General features: G+C 39.0%; 1 protein-coding gene across 1 annotated transcript in view; it reads left to right on the top strand.

Moving 5' to 3' along the window:
* Positions 1 to 24,154, top strand: part of LOC149217575 (kinesin-like protein KIN-14I) — a 412,787-nt gene that overhangs the window by 106,105 nt on the left and 282,528 nt on the right. The gene's annotated exons all lie outside the window — the stretch shown is intronic.

Below are 24,154 nucleotides of genomic sequence, written 5' to 3'. Positions count from 1 at the left end.
TCAAGTTCTCAAAACTGAATTATAAAGTTTTCTGGGCTCAAAAGTTATTAAATTTATCAGTCTTCTTTTCCCTCCGCGTAGATGAACTTGAATGCTGTGATATGAATTACAGATCATAAAATTCCACACGAATAGGGTCTACAAGTTAAAATTTTAAGTGCAAAGATTTGTTTTGATTCAATATGAGCAAATACTTATGGAAAACAAAGAAACTGAGCAAAAATCATCTCTTGCATACACCCGTGTATCTATTTTATTAAGGTAAAACTTTAAAAGCATGAGCTTGAATAATAATGTTCTAATGGGTATATCTATTTCTTCAAAGCTCCCGAATGATGCTGTTCCAGTGGGTAATGGGTATACCGTATATCTATTTCATCAAAGCTATTTAGGATGCTGTTCCAGTGGGTATATCCGTATAAACTTCTATGAGATTGACTCATTTCAGCGTATGACTCGTCAATATCTGCAAACCTTTAAGAGTGTAATAAGGTTCGTGCTTCACTGTGTATACTCTATATAGCAAGACGACAATACATTTGCATCTTTGTTTTTTCCTCGGAAGGGTGCATTTGATAAATCTCGATAAAAAACAAACTCGTAGCAAGAGCCTCGATCCTCATATTGAAACAAACTCATACTAAGAGCCTTGATCATTTATAATGGGTAGCTAATATATGTATTTCATGAAAAACTTACAAGTTACAGCGTGTGCGGGCCTGCGGCGGCAATGAAACCCTAGCCCGAGCCCGTCAAGGTGTCGACGCGTCGTGTTACAGACTTACAGTGTAGTCTCTGTCTCTGTCGTGCGGCGGCAATGAAAACAACAATAAAACCTAATCTGAAGCCTAAAACAGCACCTGAAAAACGAATTTGAACGCATTAAAACGAATTTAATCGATTTTAATGTCGAATTTATTCGACAAAAATTCGAATACGCTATCAAATTCGAATACGCCATTAAATACGCCGAATTGAAACGAATAAATTCGACTGTCCATTAAATACGCCGAATTTCGAATTTTTTCGATTAAATTCGCCGAATGCGGTGACTAAGGATACGCCTGGGGTTTCACTGGTAAATAAAACCCTAAATTGCATCTGCTTAAGAGATCACACCATACTGCCGCCATCAATTTGATTGTTATGCAAGCCATCGTCTCCAGGTAACTGTGTAATCGATCTCCAATTTTTCAAAGCTGTCCAGGTAAAATCGTTTTCGTTTTTATACAGGCAGAGCATAAAAAACGAATTTCGTTTGGGCATATTTGTCGGGTCTTCTTAACTGTGCGTTTTTTCCTGCATCTAACATTTTGGACAAGGCTGTCTGCGTGATTCCCTTCAGAGTATTCGCGTGGGTATTTTTATTCACTGCAAATTTGAATGCGTTTGATTTTTTTTTTTTTTGGGCGTAGGCATAGCTCCTCCACCTTCCATTTGCGTCTACAGCAAAGCTCGAGCACGCAGGCAGCAGGTGATTCGTCTCCCTTTCGACGGCTGAGGTGATTTTCTTTTCAGGATAGTCTTCATGCCAGTTCATTCCACATCGCACCAGGTATGCGTATCTATTTCATATGAAATCGTATTTCAGTTTGAGAGCCAGCGTAAGTCCATTTGCGTCCTCGAATTTCCCTGTACACAGTTTTTCCCAGCGTTTTCCCTTTGCCCAGCGTAAGACTGTGCGTCGTTTCCTCTTTCAGCCCGAGGTCTTGCGTGAGGGTTAGGTTTTCATTTGATTTTCGCTGCCCGTTCGTTTTCATTTTGGATACGTTCCCTTTTAATTAAATTTCGGACAGCTTCAGATTTGTTTTAGTATGGAAGTGTAGTCGTAGGTTAGCTTAGGCTATAGATTCGATTTAATTTTTTTTAGTTTTTTCTTAATAGAGCTTAATTTGTTTCATGCCAGTTACGTTTCAGATTTAAATGGTTTCATTTAGTTTGTTTCATGTTTTAGTTTAGATGTATTAGAATTTAGTTTGTTTAAATTTTCTTATAGTTTTAATTTTTTTAGTTTATGGTGCTGTAATTTATTTAGTCAATGTTTTAGTTTGTTCTTTCTTTCTTTTCTTTTTTTTTTTGTTTTTTAAAAAGATTTAGATTTTAAGATTTTCAAAATATAAAAAAAAAAAAAAATTAAAAAAAAAAAAAAAAAAAAAAGTTTTGTGGAAAATTTATTCTGCCAGTTTCAGCCTTTTTTTTATTCATGCTGTATCTTTCACGCTGAGATCTGAACACAAAATAGATATCTGGATTCACTGTTATTTAAAGCAATTTATTTTTCTTAGTTTGCTGGATATCGTTATTCAAGGAACTTTGGGGCTTTTACTGGATATTTAAAGCATTGTTCTGATCATTTGATGATAGGTGATTGCTGTTTATGATTCATGCTCTTATATCACCTAGAAAGTAACCATTTAGGCACCAATCTAACAAGGCACTGGTCTATCAAATCAATAAAACCATTTTAGTGCATCTCGTCTCCCGGCCCAACTGTTTGGCAGTTGGCCTTCATCTTTCCTCAGGGACTACCCCCCTTAGCCGTGGGAGACAGGCTTAAACGGAGGGACCGGGGATCAGAGTGACAGCCCCCGATCTGAGCGTTGTCGTGCCAATCCGCGCGACAACACCGTTGTAGTGCTAGCTTTAAAGATTTGGAGACACTATCTAGTGGGACGAAATTTTACACTTAAAAGCGACCATCAAAGTCTACAATATTTGTTCACCCAAAGAGACTTAAATGCCAGGCAAAGGCGATGGAGTGAATTCCTAAGTGAATATGACTTCGGAATATCATACATTAAGGGAAAAGAAAATGTAGTAGCCGATGCCTTAAGCAGGAGACCTAGGATATTTTCTCTCATACCCATTAAAGTGGACTTAAGACAACGAGTACTGGATCATCTTATAAAAGACAGCTGGTATTTAAAGGTGAGAGCAAGTCTTGAGGGTATTAGGGCAAAAGAATCTAAATTTGAGGGTTATGAATTAGAAAACGATGGGATCTTGCGATTCCATGGAAGGATGTACATTCCTGATGATAAAGATTTTCGAGATACCGTCCTTGGGGAAGCCCAGAAAGCAGTATATTGTGCTCATCCTGGAGTAGGGAAAATGTATGCGGATACCAAGAAACTCTTCTTTTGGGCAGGCATGAAGCGTGATATCACTCAATTTGTTGCAAAATGTTTTGAATGTCAGCAAGTAAAGGCAGATCATTGTCACCCAGCGGGCCTCTTACAACCCCACGACATTCCTATGTCTAAATGGGAGACCATTTTTATGGATTTTATCACTAGACTACCTCTTACTTCTCAAAGACACAATGCCATTCTGGTAGTGGTGGATAAATTAACAAAAAGCGCCCATTTCATTCCGGTAAGAGATACTTACGATGTTGCTGACGTAGCTCGAGTATTCATAAATGAAATTATCAGATTTCATGGAGTACCTAAGAAGATTATATCCGATAGAGATTCGCGATTCACTTCCAGATTCTGGACTTGCATGCAAACAGCCTTAGGTACTCAGCTAAATTTAAGCACTGCTTACCATCCTGAGACTGATGGGCAAACTGAAAGAGTAAATCAAGTACTTGAAGACATGTTGCGAATGTATGTGATGGATCAGCAATCACACTGGGAAAAGTATTTACCCTTAGTTGAATTCGCATACAACAACAGTTACCACAACTCGATTGGGATGCCTCCATTTGAAGCTTTATATGGCAGACCTTGCAGAACACCGTTAAGTTGGGACAGGTTAGAAGATCGAGTAATAATAGGACTAGAATTAATCCATGAAATGGAAGCGTAGGTCAGACAAATTAGACAACGATTAAAGGAAGCACAGGATAGACAAAAGAGTTATGCTGATGCTCACCGAATTGATAGGAGGTATGAAGTAGGGGATCAGGTCTTCATCCGCATCAAACCAAATAAAAGTACTATTCGATTCAGAAAAGGGACAAAGTTGTCACCCCGATTTATTGGACCGTTTAAAGTCATGGAAAGAGTTGGACCTGTTGCCTATCGTCTTGCCCTGCCACCTCACCTGCATAGAATTCATAATGTATTCCATGTTTCTGTATTAAGACATTATATAGCTGATCTATCTCATAACCTCCAGTGGAAAGAATTGCAGGTATCGGACGAGGGAGTCATAACGGTCGAACCGTTACGTATACTGGAACGTAGAGTTCGACAGCTGATGAACCACCTGGTGGACCAAGTTAAGATCCAATGGGACAAGTATAGTCCTGGATCAGCAACTTGGAAAAATACAGAGGACATATGTTAGAGATACCCTAATTTATGTCCATTTTGAAGAACTTTACACTATGTTTAGTATATATTTACTTCACTACAATCAGAGACTCAGAAACATTTTGAATGATTATGGATAAACATGAAATTTTGTGGCATAATATATGTTTAATTCCTGCTGGTACATGGATACCAAAACAATATATGTGGTTCATTTTACTAAATTATAGTTGTTGAAGTAAAGTTAAGATAGTTGAATGAATTTTCTTCTGATAGAAATTAAGATATTATAGATCTGATTTATTTATTTATGTCAATATGATCAATGGGATAGAAATCAGGAAATGAATACATTCTAGATGAACATCAAAAGACATGCGTGGAATATGGCAAAATATGTTGTACTATAGTATCATAGATGAATTCATAAGGGAATAATATGTGAGTTATTTTGAATATGCTGATGCACATTTTACGAATGCATGGATAAGCGTCTGATTGCAGGTAATAGACAGTTACCAGGATGACCACGTGATGACAGAACCTCAGAACAATTAAAGCTCCAAGTGATTCTATGATAGGGTATTAACCCTAAATCCTACTAGGAGGGGTGGAGGTGTTGCCCACCGTTTATCCTTCGAACCCTGGAGTCATGGGAGGACTATGCGGATCACGCTCCCCTAGACGTGTGATGATGATTGCCGGATGCCTACTGGGAATAAGGTCGGTATAGCCGACGCTATCACCTTAGAGTTTATGAATGGTCAGGTCAGTAAAATTGACACCATGGCATACTCCGGTAGAGGACGGATAGGATGGGAGCAGAAGAGATTAGGAAGGATAGGATGATTTTAGAATAGCTTGGGGACCTGGATAGAAAAAGATGTCCATTAAAACCTTAAACCTAAAACTCTAACTTCGGGACAAAGTTTTCAGAAGGGGGAGTGTATGTAACGGCCCATCTAAACTAATCCACTATATAAAGTTTTAAATTTTATAATAAAACGAATATGATGAATTTTAAATAATAAATATGTTTAAGTTTTATAAATATAAATTTAAACTTTATAAAATATATAAATTAAACGTTATAAAATATATAAATTAAACCTTATAAAATATAAATTAAACTTTATAAAACTAAACTATAGAATAAAAATAAAGAAAATCAAAAGGACCCTTATACAAAGGGGACGCTTAAAACCAGCTGGATATTTATAACAGAGCGCATATGGCAGCAGGGAAAATATCTGAGCCGTAAATGCGTGGAAGGCGTGTCGGGACGAGGGAAGGCGGTGGCTGCAGGTAGGAGGGCGGCCACCGCCAGGCCTGCAGAAAAAAACCGGAGGACTGAACCGAGAGAGGGGGCTGTAACAACGGAGTCAGAAACCAGGAGGAAGAAATTCAGCAGTGAGAGAGGTCTGCCATTGGAAGAGCTTTAATCCGTCTGAGGTTCTGGGCAAGGGGGACAGTGGGCTTCTGTGAGAAGCTTGCTGGATTGAGCAGCCAGTCTCTGCTCAATCAGGCTGGGTGGAATTGGTCTCCCTGGGTAATTGGAGCAAAACAGCAGCAGCATCATCAACTTCACGGGATCAGATAGCAGTTCAGGTAAGTGCAAATCAAATTTTTTTATGGTTCTTGCTTTCAAGTTTATGATTACTACAGGTTTTGAGACAGATCTAGGCTTTGGAGGGCAATATTTTGTTCCAAATATTTTTACAAGGCCAACCATTAAAGATTTTGCAATAAATTTGAAGATCTGAAGCAAAATAATTTTTTTCAGAATAAGGGTTTCAAGTTTTGGGGCTACTAAGCCTAGATCTGCAATGCTAGTTCTATTGGCCCTGTGCTAGCTTTCATTGGCCCTAAATTCCCCTTGCTCCATTTCTGATTTGAATATTTAATTTTTTGGAGTTGATCATTGGTGGGTTTTTGCAGAAAAATTGGTAAAAATTGGTGTTTTAGGTGTTGATTTTTTTTTGGCAACTTGAGCAAGTGATCTTCAAGGCCTAGGGCCTAAGGGTTTGATCTCTAAACCATCTTTTTCCTCACTGTTCGCTACAACAGTCATATACATTTCTAATAGTGGTGAAAAACACATCTAAGTGATTTGAAATTAACTAAAAAAATTGCTAAATACGTTAATAAGTCATTTATGTTTGATGTGTATCAAGAATTTGGCCTAGATCTACATTTTGGGTGACTGTTATCTCTGAATAATTCTATTTCTGAAGTCTGAAATATAACAGTGACAAAATTTCATGTGGGTTATTTTAAAATCAGTGCCTAAGTTGTCTAATATATTAAGGAATTAATTTTTTGAGTTGGACATTCATCATTAGGCTTATTTCATGTTTTAATTGCTGGCTATAATAAGTATATCAGATCTGACATAATTATAGAAATCACATCATAACAAACTGAAATTTTTTGATAATTCATGTGGGCAAGTTTGGAAACTTTTCAGTAAATTTTTGGCATAAAGATATCATTGATAACTTATTGTTTTCATTGTCATATTATTGCTATCATAAAGTTTTTCTTACTGCTGTCCTAAAAACTAATTTCTAAAAATTAAGTACTCTGTCATGGAATTGTGATAAAATGCATATCTTTTTTTTTTGCCAGGGAAAAATCATAATCTTTCATTAGTTTTGAAAAATTACATATAGTAGATGCCATAGGCATATGCATAACTATTGATCGAAACCAGTTGATAGTTGGACAAAAAATATTATGTGCCGAAGCCATAAACATAAGAGAGCTGTACATATTCACCACGTAGGGTGATTCAGAGTTTCATAAAACAAAAAAGGTTTTCATCATAAATATATACATATATAACAAAAAACTGAGCCATTATGTTCATCAAAAATTTTGTGCCTGATCCCTCTGGGGATAAAAACTGTCAATATAAGGCCGATGGTAAAAATGATATTGTTCTGCTCCATGCTATTCTATTATCATCCACAGTCCTCTCGGTTGTGCCGTGGCCTCCTTGGATAGCTTGTCAGCAGCCTCGTTATATTCCCTGTAAATGTGTTGGCAGATTATAGTGTTAAATTGTGCCTTATAAACCATGATCTCATCCAGAATATTTCTGAGGGAATGTGCATGACATGTATTTTTGCAGTTGAACCAGTTTATGATGATTTGTGAGTCCCCAAAGATTTGAATGTTATTGCATGAGTGTGCAAGTGCAAAATGCAGTAAATGCTTGAGGGTAATCAGTTCCGCATAATTGTTTGTACCCTCCCCCAATCCCATTTTTATTTTGTAATAGTGTTGGTCAGACAGGTATAGAAGTGATCCTCCCCCACATCCATGAGATTGGGCTGCTCCATCGAAGTATGCCCATGGGGTATTTCGATCAATAATTCCAGGGGCGTGCAGGCGAGCTGTAGAGGGTTGTGTCTCTTCAGGTATTTCTTGGTAAGCAACGATAACCTTTGCAGTGATGAGAGGCCAACATGTCGGAGAACCTTGGAAGATGATTTTGTTTCTAGCCAACCAGATCTTCCAGCTGACAAGGAGGGGTATGCATCGGGACTTGCTGTCTGTGTATATTCTATTGCAATTTGTCCATGCTTGAGTGATCGACAGATAATGCCAGTTGCCCTGTTTTTGGAGGAGGTGAATAATTTGATGCCAAAGTTGTACAGTGAGGGGGCAGGTTAAGAAGAGGTGCTCATTTGTCTCTGCTGCCTGAGTACAAAGGACACATCTGTGTGGCCCAAAATGCGATCTGCGCATGAGGTTTTCACCTGTTGGTGTCTTGTTGTGCAGCACATTCCACATGAGAAGTCTGGCTCGTGGGGGGCTTTCAATTTCCAGATTTTTGACCACCATTCAAGGAGAGTTGGTGGTTGATGGTCCCATATCAGGGGTTGATATCCTGTTTTTGTAGAGTATTTCCCATTCTCTGTTGGGGACCATATTAATTCATCAATACCTTTTGTTATGCGGACATGTGTTTCATTTAGATAATGTATATATCCCATCCAGATATGATGCTAGGGTTCCAGTATGCCCAAGTGTCGAGCCGTGTACCAGACTTGTTCAAAAATGGAGCTACTACGTCTGTCTGTGATCTGTCTGATCATTTATTCTGCCTATGATTTAAGAATAATATAAGATCAGGAGGTAAGCAGTGCATATTGCTCCCACCATACCATGGATCCAGACCTATGCGAGCCATGTTGCCTTCCTTGATTTTCCAGGCAAGTCCCTCTTGGATGGTGGGCATGGAATGGAGAATGGATTTCCATACAATTGATATCCCAGTACGAGGTCAGGTTGGGTTACGGATCTAGTCCATGAGATGCTGAGGCCAGATGTATTTATGATAAATAGCCTTGGTCCAGAGATTCTGAGGCCAGATGTATTTATGATAAATAACCTTGGTCCAGAGATTCTGAGCAGTGAGTAAGGACCATCCCATTTTCGTTGCAAGTGCTTGTGCAAAGGCATGGAAATCTTTTAATCCCCACCCACCCCATTTTTTTGGTGGAGCAATTTGTTTCCATCCCACCCATGCATAGGGCTTGCCTTCTTTGTATCCATTCCAAAGGAAACGACAGTAGATTTGTTGGATGTAAGCAAGTATCCCTCTAGGGATCCATGCCAAAGTCATCCAGTACACGGGTGTGGCTTCCAAAATAGATTTTATGAGCACTAACTGGCCTGCTCTTGAAAGGAAGCAATGGTTCCAATTTTTTAGTCTTTTCTCCACTTTTGTGACGAGCCAGATCCAATCTGCAATATGATAGCTGTGAGGTTTAAGCCGGAAGCCCAGGTATTTTAGCCCATCCTCCATAAGATGTTGCTGGAAAGGGAAAAGACGGGCTGCATTTCTAGCTTCCAAGGGAGAGGTGAAGGAGAGAGTGATGGTAGACTTGGAGTGATTTGCTTCCATGCCAATGGCTTTTGCAAAGAGTTTGAGGATGTCATGGAAGGTTGATGAGTCCCTCTGACTACCATCTAGGAAGATGAGTACATCATCGACAAAAAGAAGGTGAGTGAGGTGGCAGAGTGCATTCAAATGTAGACCATGAAGTCGACCTTCCCTTTTGGCTGCTGTGAGGAGCCTGCTCAGGGCCTCCATTACAATAAGAAAGAGCAGAGGGGAAAGTGGGCATCCCTGCCGAAGGCCTCTCTCAGCATGAAAGAAATGCGAAGCAGAGCCATTTATGAGGACACTGAAGGTGGCAGAGGTTATGCAGCACATGATCCAGTTGATGAAAGGTGGAGGGAACCCCAAGTGGGTGAGGATCATTTTAATGTATAGCCAACTGACCTTGTCGAAAGCTTTGGCTAGATCGATCTTAAGAATGGCACCTTTGATCTTTTTATGATTGATAGAGTGAAGGGCTTCTTGTGCAGTGCTGATGGCTTCGTGAATTTGTCTGTTCTGTAGGAAGGCAAATTGTTCAGAGGATATATGACTGGATAGGATAGGGCAGAGCCAGTTTGCTATGATCTTGGCTATAATTTTATACAAGCTATTGCAGAGTGAGATAGGCCGGAAGTCATTGAAAGAAGATGGGGAGTCGGATTTAGGGATTAGAGCAATGAATGTAGTGTTAATGGCATCATACATGCACCTTGTTACTCTGCATTCTTCCACCACCTTAAGTAGGTCGTTTTCGATAAGGTCATAGAAAGCAAGGAAGAATTCTATGGGCTAGCCATCCGGATCAAGGGTCTTGTCTTTTTAAGCATTCCTTCCAGTTCCCCTATAGTGATCAGGGTATTTAGCTCTTCATAAGCTTCCTCATCAATGAATCTGGGAAAGTGTCCAGCTGTTTGGACAATTTCGGCAATGGAAGCCTCACAGGGAGCCCTGAAGAGATTTTTGAAGTGAGTGGACCCTAACTGTGAAAGTTGACTGAAAGTAGATGCCATGCTTCCATCTTCCTGTGGCATATGCCAGATGGTGTTTGAGATTTTCCTTCCTTTAGCATAGTTTTGAAAGAACTTTGTGTTTTCATCCCCTGCTTGTAGCCAGATTGCTCGACTTCACAGACACCAAGTTTCTTCTCTTTCCTTTAGGATTTTGATCTTTTGGTTTTCTAGAGAAATTAGCTGATCCTTGGCCTCTGCAGATGTAAACCCTCTGTTCTGCTCATCCAGAAGTGAGGCTAGAGAAAGTTCCACTGTAATGAGGGTGTTCTCATCTCTCTTGGATTTTTCCTTTGCCCATTTGATAGAGAGATTTTTGAGCATTTTGAGGTTCCAGCAGAAACCTTCAGCCCAAGTGCTGCTTCTGGATGGGGGATGGAGCTTCCAGAAATCATTTATCATTTGAATGTAGGATGGGTCATTTAACCAGATGGAGTTAAATTTGTAAGGTGCCCCTGGTTTTTTTTGTGGACCCGAGATTTCCATGGATATGGGGGAATGATCTGAGATACTGCCAGATCCCACCCATTATCTGTAGAGAGATAGATTTTGTATGAGAGAGTCCTTTATCAGGAATCTATCCAGCGTTCTAGCTAATGTTGCTTCACCTATGTGCTAATTTCTCTAGGTGGGGAGGGGTTTGTTCATGGGAATGTCTGTTAGGTGGTGTTGTTCTAGCAGTCTCTCCATTAATTCAGTGAGCCTGTCAATTTGAGCATTGGTGCCCCAGGATTCTCCATATCCAATAGAGAAATTTGGGTCTCCCCCAATGATAAGATTATCTGAGGCCATAATCAATAGGTTGAGTAGCTGATTCCAGTAAGCCTCTCTGTGGTGGCATGGTCCATAGATATTGACAATACGCAAGTCCACTCCTAGATCAGAGGCGAAGATATCCATGCCCATGAACCCGTCCCCACCCCATGAGCTTCTCAAGTTTATGGTACGGGGGTTGTATCCAATTGCCAAGCCTCTAGATCATCCGATAACATCCAGGGATTGAAAAATCCAGCCAAGCTTTAGAGAGCCAAGAGTGCGAGAGATGAGGTCAGCTTCTCCCAAGGTTTCTTGTAGGAGGATGATGTCTAAAGATTCGGAGTCGAGAAGTCTTTTAAGGGCTAGTTTTTTGGGCGAACTAGCCATGCCCCTACAGTTGAAAGATAGGCACTTCATGGAGGCAGTTGTGCAGGGGTGTTCGTTGCTCTAAGAACCCGGTCCAGTGATGTTTGTCTGCCAGAGGTGACTTCTGCCTCTGCTGTCAGGATAGCTTTGGATATATGAGATTTCCGACCTCGGATGGGTTTGTGATTCAAAGAGGTGGGTAGCAGGCCTAGGCCGAGGCTGGATCTGCCGTCTTGAGGAGTGACAAGTCGGGATCTAAGGTTGTATGGATGAGGGGAGACAGGGGGGAGAGATGAGGAGGTTTTGGTATTGTTGTCGCATAGATTGTCACGACAACGCTCAGACCGGGGGCTGTCACCTGATCCCCGATCTCTCCGTTTAAGCTTGTCTCCCGCGGCTAAGGGGGGTAGACCCTATAGAAAAATGGATGACCAACTGTGAATCAGTTGGGTTGGGAGACACGAAGAACAACCAACACTAAAATGATTTTATTAAGTTAATAGACCGGTGCCTTATAGATTTAATGGCTGAATGATTATCTATCAAATGCTGTGGAAAGATGAACTCATTAACAATCATTTACCATCAGATAACTCAAGCAAATGCAAGATATTCGATAAACGCACAATGCTCTTATAGTGATCCAGCGATTAAAATTTCGAAAGATAAATGCTTTAAACAACCACGTAATTTCAAATGTTAACCAGAGATCACATTCATATAGCCAATCTTTAAATGATCATTCAAGCATATTTAACCACATGAAAATGATAAACATTAATCCCACATCAAAAATTTAGCCTCAGCAGAAAAGATATTTCGCAAACATGGCAAATCCCCGAGCCAAGACTTAAACTGGCAAAATATTTCCAAAAAATATTTTTATGTTTTTCAAATAAAACAAAACTAGTCTAAGCAAAAGCTAAAGGCTAAATAAATGAAACTTAGAACTAAGAAATCTAAAAAAGAAAAAATTTAAAGATTATTTTTTATGCTCTTATGATTTTTTTTTTTTTTTGTGATTAAAATCTAACTTTAAACAAACTTGACTAAATTAAAAAAATTAAATTAAATTAAACTAAAAACCAAAAAATAAAAGCCTAAATCTAATTCTAAACTAAAGTCTAAAAGGTAAAAAAAAAGGAAATTTTTATCTTTTTATAAATTTTTATTTTTTATAAATTTTTATTTTTAATTATTTTATATATATATATATATTTTTAAATAAAATGAAACTTAACTAAACTAAAAAATAAATAAATCTAAAACTCTAATCTAATCTATATAAGAAAATGAAATATATATATATATATATTTATTTATTTATTTATTTTTATTTTATATATATATATATATTTAAATAACTCTAAAACTAAATCATATAATTTAAAAAAAAAACTGAGACAAAATTAATCTAATGCATACAATTTTAACTCTAACAAAAAAAATATGAAAATCGAGCCTTTTTTTTTTATAAAACCTAAAACTAAGAAAACAAACCTACGCTATGAAATAAAACGACTATGAAAACTAAAACTACGCTATACCTCTGAACTATAGTCTAAATAAAAAAGGGTCAAAGTCTAATTTCATGTCATTGCACTTATGTATAACCAAAAAACGCAGCAGAACTCACGCTGAGAACCATATGCTGATCCACATAACTCTTTTGCCTATTTTGTGCTTCCTTTAAATTCTTCTTTATAACCTGCATTTCCTATTCCATGTCTGCCAACATATCCGGTCCAATAAGTACCATGTTCACTGGATCACTCCAGCTGATGGGAATATTACAACTCCATCCAGTGTTACTTGGGAGCAGGAGCGGAAACGGGTGCAGGAACGACATTTTCAAAAGCTCTCGGTTTGGGAGCGAATCCTGGAGCGATTTTTATATAATATATATTTTTTATATTTTGATACATATATGTCAACAAAAACATGTAGAATGATGAATTAGATATAAAAAAACATAGATTGATTATTGAACCATATAACATCAATCATCTAGAAGTTATAATCTTCATCAACCACGTCCACAAGTTAGTAACATACAACATATTGGGTCTTGTGAATCATGATTCATCAATCTTAAAGTTTCAACTTCAAGCTTTCAAAATTGAAAATTCAATATATAACATTTATCATCATTGATCACCAAAGTTGTACTTGTAAGCTAAGTTTAAACTTTAAACTTTAACCATTACAAGAAATAATATCTAACATGAAATGAAATGTTTAAAATGAATTATGAAATGAAATGAAACAACTTTCACGAAGCATCATATTCATAATTCAGAATCATTACCAATGAGTTATAATTGCCAACTTCAAACTTAAATTGTCACAGTCATATATTGTTTACAAAAAATATCATTATGATATGAAAGAGTCAAGACTCAACAATTATGAAAACTAATAGAAACTAGAAAAGACAAGTAAACTGTAAATCTATTATCTACTACTTCATGTGGCCCTTGCCACGAGAAGTGTCTGATGTATGAGTAGGTCGTGGTGGTCTTCTAGGAGTCTCCTCCCGCACAGACTGACGACCAAAACCAGAAGGCACATGCCCTCCACGTAAGGGTGTAGATGGAGGTGGCGACAGCAAAGGAACAAGACTCGGAACTCGAGTACTGCCACTGGATGGTGGAGGTGGCATGGTTGTTGCTTCATCTTCCTCTCTCATAAGTTCCGCTTCTAGTTCTTCAAGATGTATAGTGCCATCTTCCAAATTATCATCCTTTGGGTGGTTGTCCCAAATTTTATATGTTGGATCCTCATAAGCCCGATCACAGTATTGATTCAACAACCTTAAGTTGTAGTGCACATAAACCAAACTTTCTACCCAGTTTTCATTGTGTTTGTTTCTTTTCACATTATGTATGAAGTTGTAGGTGCTCCAACACCTCTCTGTAGAAGAAGTATTTACAACCTGTGAGAACCTTTTTTTTCCAATTTTGGCAAAATTCCATGGCCGCCATATGATTCCCACCATGTGAGAGCATCAAATCTGTCTCTATCTTCCATTGCATGAAAGGTACCAAACAAACCAGTGCCACTAAAGTATCTGCCTAATTCAAGGCCCACACTGGCACATTCCTCCCTGTCAGGTATCAACTTTTCTAATGCTTGCAAATATCCTGTAGATACCTCTTCATCTATATGGGGTTTGACCCTAACTCCAGCCCCTGGTGCAGGTTGGCCCAACCAAGATGTAGAGTAGTATTTTGGCGTATGGATATACGCCAAGCAATGCAGTGGAACATTAAGTTTATCCCACTGTATACACACAATCGTTAATCAGGTTATACAAGTTGGTATCATTGTTATGAACAATATCTTTTATTTGCCCCAACATGGTATCCATCTGCTCATACACCTCGCCAATCACTGGTTTATCTGTATCTGCAAACCAAATCATGTGATAAATGGGCTTGGTGAAATCTAATACTTGCCTCACACGTGCCCAAAACATACCATCAAGAGTGGCCTCCTCCACGTGTTCAAAACCTTGCCCGTCAGCTGCATTTGTAGCCCTTTCCTTTAATACCTGCCAGTGTGGACTTGATACCATGCTAGCCAATGACTCTCTTACCTTCAAAAGGCACCTAAAGGTGAGGTAATAGCTACCAAATCTAATCCTCGCAATCTTCAACAACTCCAATCTTGAGTGAATGCGGAAAAGGCCATGGGTATTGCTATGATTTGTAATAAATCTTATCATTTGTTTTCCTCTCTTGTACAAATCACCAATCCATTTGATTGTTCGTTTTTGTTCTTAACAATATCATGCATCAAAAGGTTCATTGTGTGAACCAAACACCCAGACCAAAATATGTTGGGGTATTTATCCTCAATAATTGCTCCCACTGCCTTACAATTAGGAGCATTATCAGTGATGACTTGGATGACATTGTATGGCCCAATACGGTCAATTGTTTCAAGTAATGCTTCTGCAATGTTGATGTCGGTCTTGAACTTATCTCAGTAATCATATGTTGAAAGAAAGATGGCACCACTAATAGACACAGCAAGAACATTTATCAATGGCTTACCTTTTATATTTGTCCATCCATCAGATACAATGGTCACCCCATGGTCAGTCCAAGAACTTGTCATTCTATTCAAAGAATGTGATATTTTTGCTTTTTCATGATCAAGTCCAATGGTTCTTGCCTTGTCATACCCAGGGCTCTTGTATCCTTTAGGGGCATCATTTATGGCAGAAACCATTTCGTGCCAATAAGGTGAGCGAAGAACATTGAATGGTATCCCACATGCATAGAGAAACCTGTAAACTTTTGAATCCACATCATTCCTACACCCTTCATCAAGGAAATTTGATATGCTTCTATGCCTTAAACCTGGTGACCCTGTGCCTCCATATCCACTGCCTTGGGAGGATGCTGAAGGAGTTCTTTGTGCATGTGATTGTGAGCTTGGTTCAAAGAAACCCTTTGATTTTTTAGATTTGTATTGGGCTTCCTCCTCTTCCCTTATGTATTTGGCTCTATCTGTTGTTGATACACCTGAACAAGTTTTGATTCCTATTTGTTTGTCTCCATCCCATGGCCTTTTCCCGCAGAGGTGCTTTCTGGCACGAGTGTATGAACCTGTGTAATTATTGTTGCAATGGGGGCAATGGAATTTAGTGGTTCCACCCCCTTTCCCTACTTCAGGCCTATTAACATGTTTCCACAATGGAGTTTGGTCTTGTTTAGTTTTTTGAGCTGACTCATGTTCACTCTCCTCTAGCTCCTCCTCACAGGGGTGTTCATCAAATCCACTATGACCCCCTTCTTCATTTACAACCCTCCTTTTTCTACTCTCCAACACCATAATAACCAAAAAAGGAACCAAGAAGAAGAAAATGCTAAGAAATATAACCATGATGTTTGAAATTTGAAGTTTTGAATCTGCAAAATTTTAAAAAATGGAATGGGAATGGGAACGGGAAATAGAGAAAAAAATTCTTTACTTATTTATGTAGGAATGAACGTTAAAAAAAAAATTGCTAGACACTCTATTCAATATTGTAGAGCCTACCTCTTTGGCGTCCAATATCCCCTTGCAAGCTCTTCAATCTCCGCTTGTTCCTTGCTTTCTCTTGCTCTCTCACTCTCTTGCTCCTTGCTCCCTGCTCTCTCTTGCTTTCTCCTTGCTCCTCACTCTCTCTCACGGTCACTCTCTCTCACTCTCTCTCTCACTCTCACTCTCTCTCTCACTCTCACTCTCTCTCACTCTCGCTCTCACCCTCACCCTTTCTCACTCTCACTCTCATTAAAAGGATGAAATGAATGAGGGAGGGTCTATTTAACCCTTCCTCCCTCCCTCCCTCACTTTATTTCCACAGTTTTTTTTTTAATTTTTTTTTCACACGCATTGCTCCAAGAGAGATTTTTATAACCTGGGAGCAGTCGGGAGCGACTGCTCCCGAGTTATAAAAATGGCTCCCAGAGTGACCAAAGCTAAGCTCCCTCTATCGAATTGAAAAAAAACAGGGAGCGTAAATTTTTTCAATGGAGCGTGCTTCCGACCCACTCCCGCCCGGAGTGCGGATTGGGAGCAGGATCGAGAGGGGGGGTGCTCTACCGCAATACTGACTTTGCCCATACAGTGCCTCAAAAGGACTCATCTTCAATGATTCCTGATTACCCTTGTTGTATGCGAACTCAACCAATGGAGGATAATCCTCCCATATTCTCTGTTGGTGCATCACGTACATCCTCAACATATCTTCCAAGACCCTGTTGACCCTGTCTTTCTGTCCATCTATCTACGAATGATAAGTTGTACTGAAGGTCAACTTTGTACCCAAACCCGCAAATAGCTCCTTCCAAAACTAGGAAGTGAACTTCGCATCCCTGTCGAACACAATCTTCTTCGGAACACCATGTAGTCTCACGATCTCCTTGATGAAAACCTGTGCCACCTAACTAGATGAATATGTAGTCTTCACTCTAATGAAGTGAGCTACCTTGCTTAATCTATCGATCACGACCATAACAGAATTATGTTGTTTCACTGTCCTCGAAGACCTGTAATGAAATCCATGGAAATGACCTCCCATTTCCATTTTAGAATCACAATAGGCTATAGCAGGCCACTTGGATGCTTACATTCTGCCTTTACCTGCTAACAATCCAAACATCTAGCCACGAATTCTGCCACTTCCTTCTTCAAATTTGGCCAATAGTAGAACTTCTTCACCACCGTCAACGTCTTGATATCCTGGGTGACCTGAGTATGGCTTCACATGAAACTCCCTCAAGATAAGATTCTTTAGTTCATTGCAATTCGACACGTAGATCCTATCCCTAAATATCACCAAGCCATGTGCTGTGAGACGATAATCTGTGTCCCGATCACTTGTACATGTACCCATACCTATACCTTCACCTGTACTTGTACCCCTACTCTGCTATAACCTATGCATAATCTCCATATACTTGTCATCCCACTCTCATGTCTGCAAGATCCTATCCTATCACTCTGTCCCATAAGAGCTCATAGCTGCTATATGATTTACCTGTACCTTCTTTCTAAGAGCATTTGCAATCCAATTCTCCTTTCCCTTAATGTATCTAATCTTGAAGTCGAACTCACTAAAGGTAGCTAACCATCTAGCTTGCCTGGCATTTAGATTCAGCTGGTCAAATAAGTATCTCAACCCACTGTGATCACTCATCAATACAAGCCTCCTACCAAGAAGATAGTGCCTCCACATCTTCAATGCATGTATGATCGTTGCTGGCTTAAGATCATGTGTCAGATAGTTATGCTCGTGCTCATTCAATTTCCGTGACTTATAGCCCACTACCTATCCTTTTTGCATAAGGACTTCACCAAGTCTCTCTTGCAAGCATCTGTACACACTACAAATTATTTGTCCGGATATGCAATGTTTAACACTGGTGCATGTGTCAACTACTACTTGAGTTGCTCAAAACTGGTCTCACACTCCTCTGTCCATTCAAACTTCTTACCTTTCCTTTGTAAGGATGTGATAGGATATGCAATGTGTGAGAAGTTCCTGATGAACTTCTTGTAGTAACCTGTCAATCCCATGAATGATCCCATCTCATCCACATTCTTAGGAGCTACCCACTCCATGATGGCCCATATCATTTTTGGATCTATTGCTATGCCTTCCTTGGAAACATGTCCCAAGTAATGCACCTTTGTCTGAAAGAAACTGCACTTGCTAAGCTTAGCGTACAATTGATGCTCTCTTAACAATATCAACACTGCTGCTAAATGCTTGACATGCACTTCTTCATTTTTAGAGTATATCAAGATGTCATCAATGAATGAAATAACAAACTTGTCCAAATAAGGACACAACACACTATTCATTAAACACATAAATGTAGTTGGAGCATTAGTCAAACTGAATGGAACTACAACAAACTCATAATGCTCATACCTGGGCCTGAACGCAGTCTTGTAGATATCCTCTTCCTTGATGTGTACATGATGGTATCCTGATCTCAAATAGATCTTAGAGAACACTATTGCTTCCTTCAGCTGATCAAACAAATCATCAATCTTGGGCAATGGGTACCTGTTCTTGATCGTTACCTTATTCAGCTGCCTGTAGTTAATGCACAATCTGAGAGTATTGTCTTTCTTCTTTACGAACAACACTGGTGCACCCCAAGGTGATACACTTGGTCTAATGTATCCCTTATCAAGCATCTCCTTTAACTGCAATTTCAACTCTACTAGCTCTGGGGTACTCATATTGTAAGGTGCCTTCGATGCTGGTGCTGCCCCTGGCACCAACTCAATAGAGAAATTGTGAGGAGGTAATTGTGGAATCTCTGCTAGAAACACATATTGATATTGCTGCAATACAAGTTACCTCTGGAATACTTTTGCATCCTCAACATCTTTACCCTAGTCACTAGATATATGTACTGCAAACATCACACAACCTTTTTTGCAACTATGCTTAGCCTGCATAGTGGTAACCATCCTTACTGATGTAGGCTTCTTCTTTCCCTACAAAATTCTCTTTTCCTCACTATCATCCACACACTCAATGGCCTTGTCGAAGCAATCCACTTTGGTCCTATGAAGGTATAGTCAATCCATACCCAAAAGCATACCATACGATCCTAATGGCAATATATTCAAATGCGTTGTTGTAGGCATACCATTTAACTCAAATGCACAATCTCTTACCCAATGGTGAACTCTCTTCTTTGTACCTGTAGCCAAGTGTACCAACCAAGATTTTGCATGCACTTCTTTTCTCAAACCACACTTATCCACTAGGTCAAGATTAATATAACTATAATTAGATCCATGTGTTGAAATTTCTAACCCGTTAGAAATTTTATCTGTATTCTTCTAGTTTATTTGTCCTACTTGTTAATTATGAACAAGTTATTTAATCACATAAATACTGAAATAAACACAATACAATCTCAGCCATCTATAGGTCAACAACTGAAAAAAAAACAAACACACAAGTGACACCGTTATTTTTGGACAACTCGTCCCCAGAAAAACCCAATGTGGGAAAACCGATGCAACAATGTTGAGGGTTATTTTATTATGTAGTCTATCTAAGTACAACTGGGTACCAAACCGGCTCACCCGACGGAGAAAATAATCCAACAACAATACTTCTCCATTCAGAAGCAGATATTCAAAAAATTTGCCCCACGAAACCCTCTCCAACAACCTCTGAAGCTCAGCGTCAACCCGGAACCCCCTACATCAGCCCTCTGAGGCAGTGTGCAGCCTCTATGGCCCTCTACGTCACTCCTGCTACTCTCTGCATGGATGACACAGGCTCTTCTGGGCTCTCCACAGTCCCTGCTAGCTCTACGTGGATGACGCAAGCTCTTTTGGGCTCTGCGCAGTCCCTGCTAGCTCTGCGTGGCTCTTTCTGGCTCAACGTCTGCCTCTCTTTGCTTCTGCGCTGGTCTCTCGGCACTATCTCTGCCTCTTTGTCCAGTACTCACTGCCCATCGCTGCAAACTGATCACTGATTCAACTTTTCTTAGCAAACCCCGCTCTAGAAAATCGAATGACTGATCACTCTGGTTGTTCTCCAACTGACCCTCAAGCCTTTCATGTTGGTCCTTGAACGCCCAAGATTAAATCTCTAATCAACGACTAAGATTAGATTTGGCTTGATCCATGTCCTTTAGAACCTTCTAACCCAGTTTTATATTAATACCCATTAATATTTTATTTTTCCTAAGTTTAGACTTAGGAACTCCATTAAAAATATTAATTATTTTAATATCTCCTAAACCGGGTAGAATCTGCCCAAACCATTTCTAGGACTTGGAGATCTCATGTGCTTCAATCTCTCCAATTTTCATGGCTAGAGCACATTCAATGCCACCACAAATCAACACCATGATCATTCAAAATAGAAATAACTTGATCACAAAACTTACTGTCCATCTCAATGATAGATGCTTGATGATTCTCCTGCTTGTTATCCATGACTGCATAGATTTGAGGAATGCTATGATCAACATCACCAACTGTATGCGCCTCCTGAGCACTATAAATCTGGGGTCTACCACCCTGATATTGCAGACAATCCCTCTTATGATGATCCTTGCCACATATCCAACACTGCAATGGTGCTCTACCATCGCCTCTAGTCTGCTGCTCTCCATGTCCCTTCTCAGTTGTATTGAACTTCTTGTAAGGGACTACATTTTCTTTCTCACTTGCATCTTAAGGTCTTCCTTGCTTTGGTGGCCATTTTCCTTTAACTTTCTCATTTCCTTTCAAGTCACACTTATGCTCAACTTTGCGCTTTGATTGCTCATAACAATGTTTCAACTTTTAGATGGCCTCCTCCAACGATCTAGGCTCATCGAACTCAATCCAGTCTCTGTATGCTACTGGCAGTGCACTAATGAATCTCTGAACCTTTGCCTTCTCCTCCTTGAGGTAAGGAACATATCTCAACAACTCCAAGAACCTGCTAGTATACTCATCATCTGTCATGGAACCCATCTGCAACTCATAAAACTCCTTAGCTCTGTCATCATAGTACCTTTCCGATAAATACTTCTTTTTGAAGAGCCTCTCAAACTCATTCCAAATCAAGACATCTTCTCGAATATCTTTAACATTCTTCACATCTTCCAACCAAATGTATTTTTTTGAGACTCAATGTGGCTATCTTCGCTTTCATGTTCTCTGTATAATCATGCAATCTGAAGAACTTCCTCATACCAAGCAACCATGCCTCTGCATCCTGTGATTTCTTCATCTCTCCATCAAATGTAGGTGGCTTTACTTTCTTAAACTCATCTGTAAATATCCCTTGTTACTCCTCCCGAAAGGATGATGATCATCATCATCATAATGTTTGTCAAAACTAGAACTAGAATAATACTTGTCTATCACCCCTCCTATCTTGAGTATCGAAGGACCTTCCATCTCTATGTTGATCAGTGGTTGTCATTGATGTCAACCCAAGCAGCACCAGGGGCTACCCAGATCTTGCAAGGGCATTTTGACTTAACAAATCATATTATTTTGCATCAAAGATCTTTTCGATATATTCTACTCATCGAGATGTTTCCGTTGATATATGGTACACCTCCCAGTTCTTCACGATTTGAGAGTTATTTGCGTTTGAAGTTAGTAACCCCAGTTAGTGGGCTAAAACCCTATGGGGTTGTGGCATGGCACTCATAATTGGTTGTGGTCATTGAATAGTCAATAATTAATAATATTTTTTTTTGCTCCTAAAATACCTCCAACATTCACTTCCCTTTCAACTCAAGACATTCATATAAATAATGACCCTCATATCCTCCTCTAGTAGGGATTTTGAGGCTTCAAATAGGCCATTGTGGCATTTTCGCTATAACTTTTCTTTTGTTAAGCTTCAGAAGCTTAAATTAAAACCCATTTGAGCCGAAATCTTTATGAACATCACGACCGAATTTCCAATCTTGGTTGGCTATATTTTTAAAGATATGATCTGAGGAAGTTAGGGTTTTTGCAATATCCCGAATTTCATGTCAAACAGGTGACATTGGGAAACTCGTCATAACTTTCTCTCTGAGCATTGGATTCAAATTTCGTAAATAGTTACAGAAAGAGAATGAACTTTAGTGTGTTGAGTAGTGTTTTTTGGGCCGAAGGTTGCAATAGTGACACGTGGAACTTCATACAAGTTCACTCTACTGAACCATTCTATAATCAGGTCATCGTGGGAGATTGGGCATAACTCTTTCTTAAAAGATACAATATTGATCAGACAAGCGGGGTTGGAAAGAGGACTCAGAGGGCTACCATAGGACGAAATTTTAGACCCTATAGATCCGAAATTACATAAATACAACAGATTCAATATCAAGCTCCTAGAAGGCAAGAAAAAGCATGCATTCAAGGATCCTTGCAGTAAGGACCACACATCAACAGTCAAGTGTAAGTCTCCTACAACAAGATATGTATGATTGGTGTTTACATTTGAAATACGAGTATCATCTCTGACATATGTTTTTGCAGGACAACGTAAGTATATACAGGGTCTCGGTTATATCTCTATGTCATATGTCATAGTTAGTTTTGATACCACATTTCGGATGTCCTATTCTTGATACTACACATTTGATGCTACATATTCTTGATGCTACACCAAGTCTACTAAATCTATATGATGTTTTATGTTCATGTTACTTGTCTTGTCACAGTTGATAGAATGGTCTCTGTTGTTGTACTTAGAACTTGGTCCATCACAAGTCTAGGGTCTGTCATCAGTTTTCATTGGATATATCTTTAGGTCAGTTTTGGATATAGTCTTGCATAGAGTCCAGGCCTATATCAAGAGTGGGAGTCTTTGCAGGCAGTACATTTGGAAGTACATTTGCAAGCGCATGGAGTAGGGGAATCAATTGTTTCTGGAGACACATCTACAGACGAAGCTAAAAGGTACAATTCAAAGGCCATGAATGTAATTTTGAATGTTTTGCCAAATTCTGTGAAAATAAAAGTTGGTCAATGTTCAACAGCTAAAGTTCTTTGGGAAAAGCTTCATAATCTCTATTCAACAAAGCAATCAGGTCAAGATGTTATTGAAAATTCAGATCCTTTTGATTATGATGAAGAAATGGGAGAAATGAGTAAAACATAGTTTCAAAATCAAGTGATCAAGGTGATAAAGGAAATCAAAAGTCAAAAGGAAAAAGACAAGACTTTTGGAAGAAGAATTGAAGACAGCAAAAGCACTCATCAAAGAAAATGAAGAGTCTAATAAGATGATTAGTAGTCTTAGAACTCAATTGGAAGAAATCAAGAATACAGTGACACGAGATCTCAAGAGAGAAGTCCAACAAAAGCAACAAGAACTCGAAACAACGTTTTTAGAGATTAGCAAGATCACACAACAAATGCAGGAAGCAGAAATTGAAAGGAGGGAATCTGATCAAAGATACATATCTTTTGTTGACCAAAAGAAAAAGGAATTAGAAACATTTTCAATAGAAATAAGCAGGCTTAGGATTGAAAATGAGAAGTAGAAGGAATAGATAAAGGTTCGCACCAGAGAAATAGAGAAGACCACTCTTCTCAAGCTACAGGTTGAGGAGGCAAAAAAAAGAAGGAAGATCTTGAAAAGATGGTTTCAAGAAGATCTTGCTCAAAAGCAAAAAGAACTTGATGCAACTCGTGATGAGATCAGCAAACTCAAGGGATCGCAAAAAGAACACATACAAGATAAGACAGATGAAGAAGCAAAAATGAAGGCAATTAAAGATGGTAAGCTCCAGTTGATGAAGGTACAAGCTCCACATCTTCACAAGATGATTCTCAGAAGGAATTTGATCAAAGTGAAAAGCCAAAAAAAATGTTGCAACTCCAAAGAAAAAGGCCAA

This window comes from Pinus tabuliformis, chromosome 1_1 (assembly GCF_031772625.1).
Source record: "Pinus tabuliformis cultivar Carrire ecotype Pingquan chromosome 1_1, CPIR1, whole genome shotgun sequence".
Taxonomy (NCBI): Eukaryota; Viridiplantae; Streptophyta; class Pinopsida; order Pinales; family Pinaceae; genus Pinus; species Pinus tabuliformis.
The sequence above is the reverse complement of the archived record's forward strand: the minus strand, read 5'-3'. Positions and strand labels throughout refer to the sequence as shown.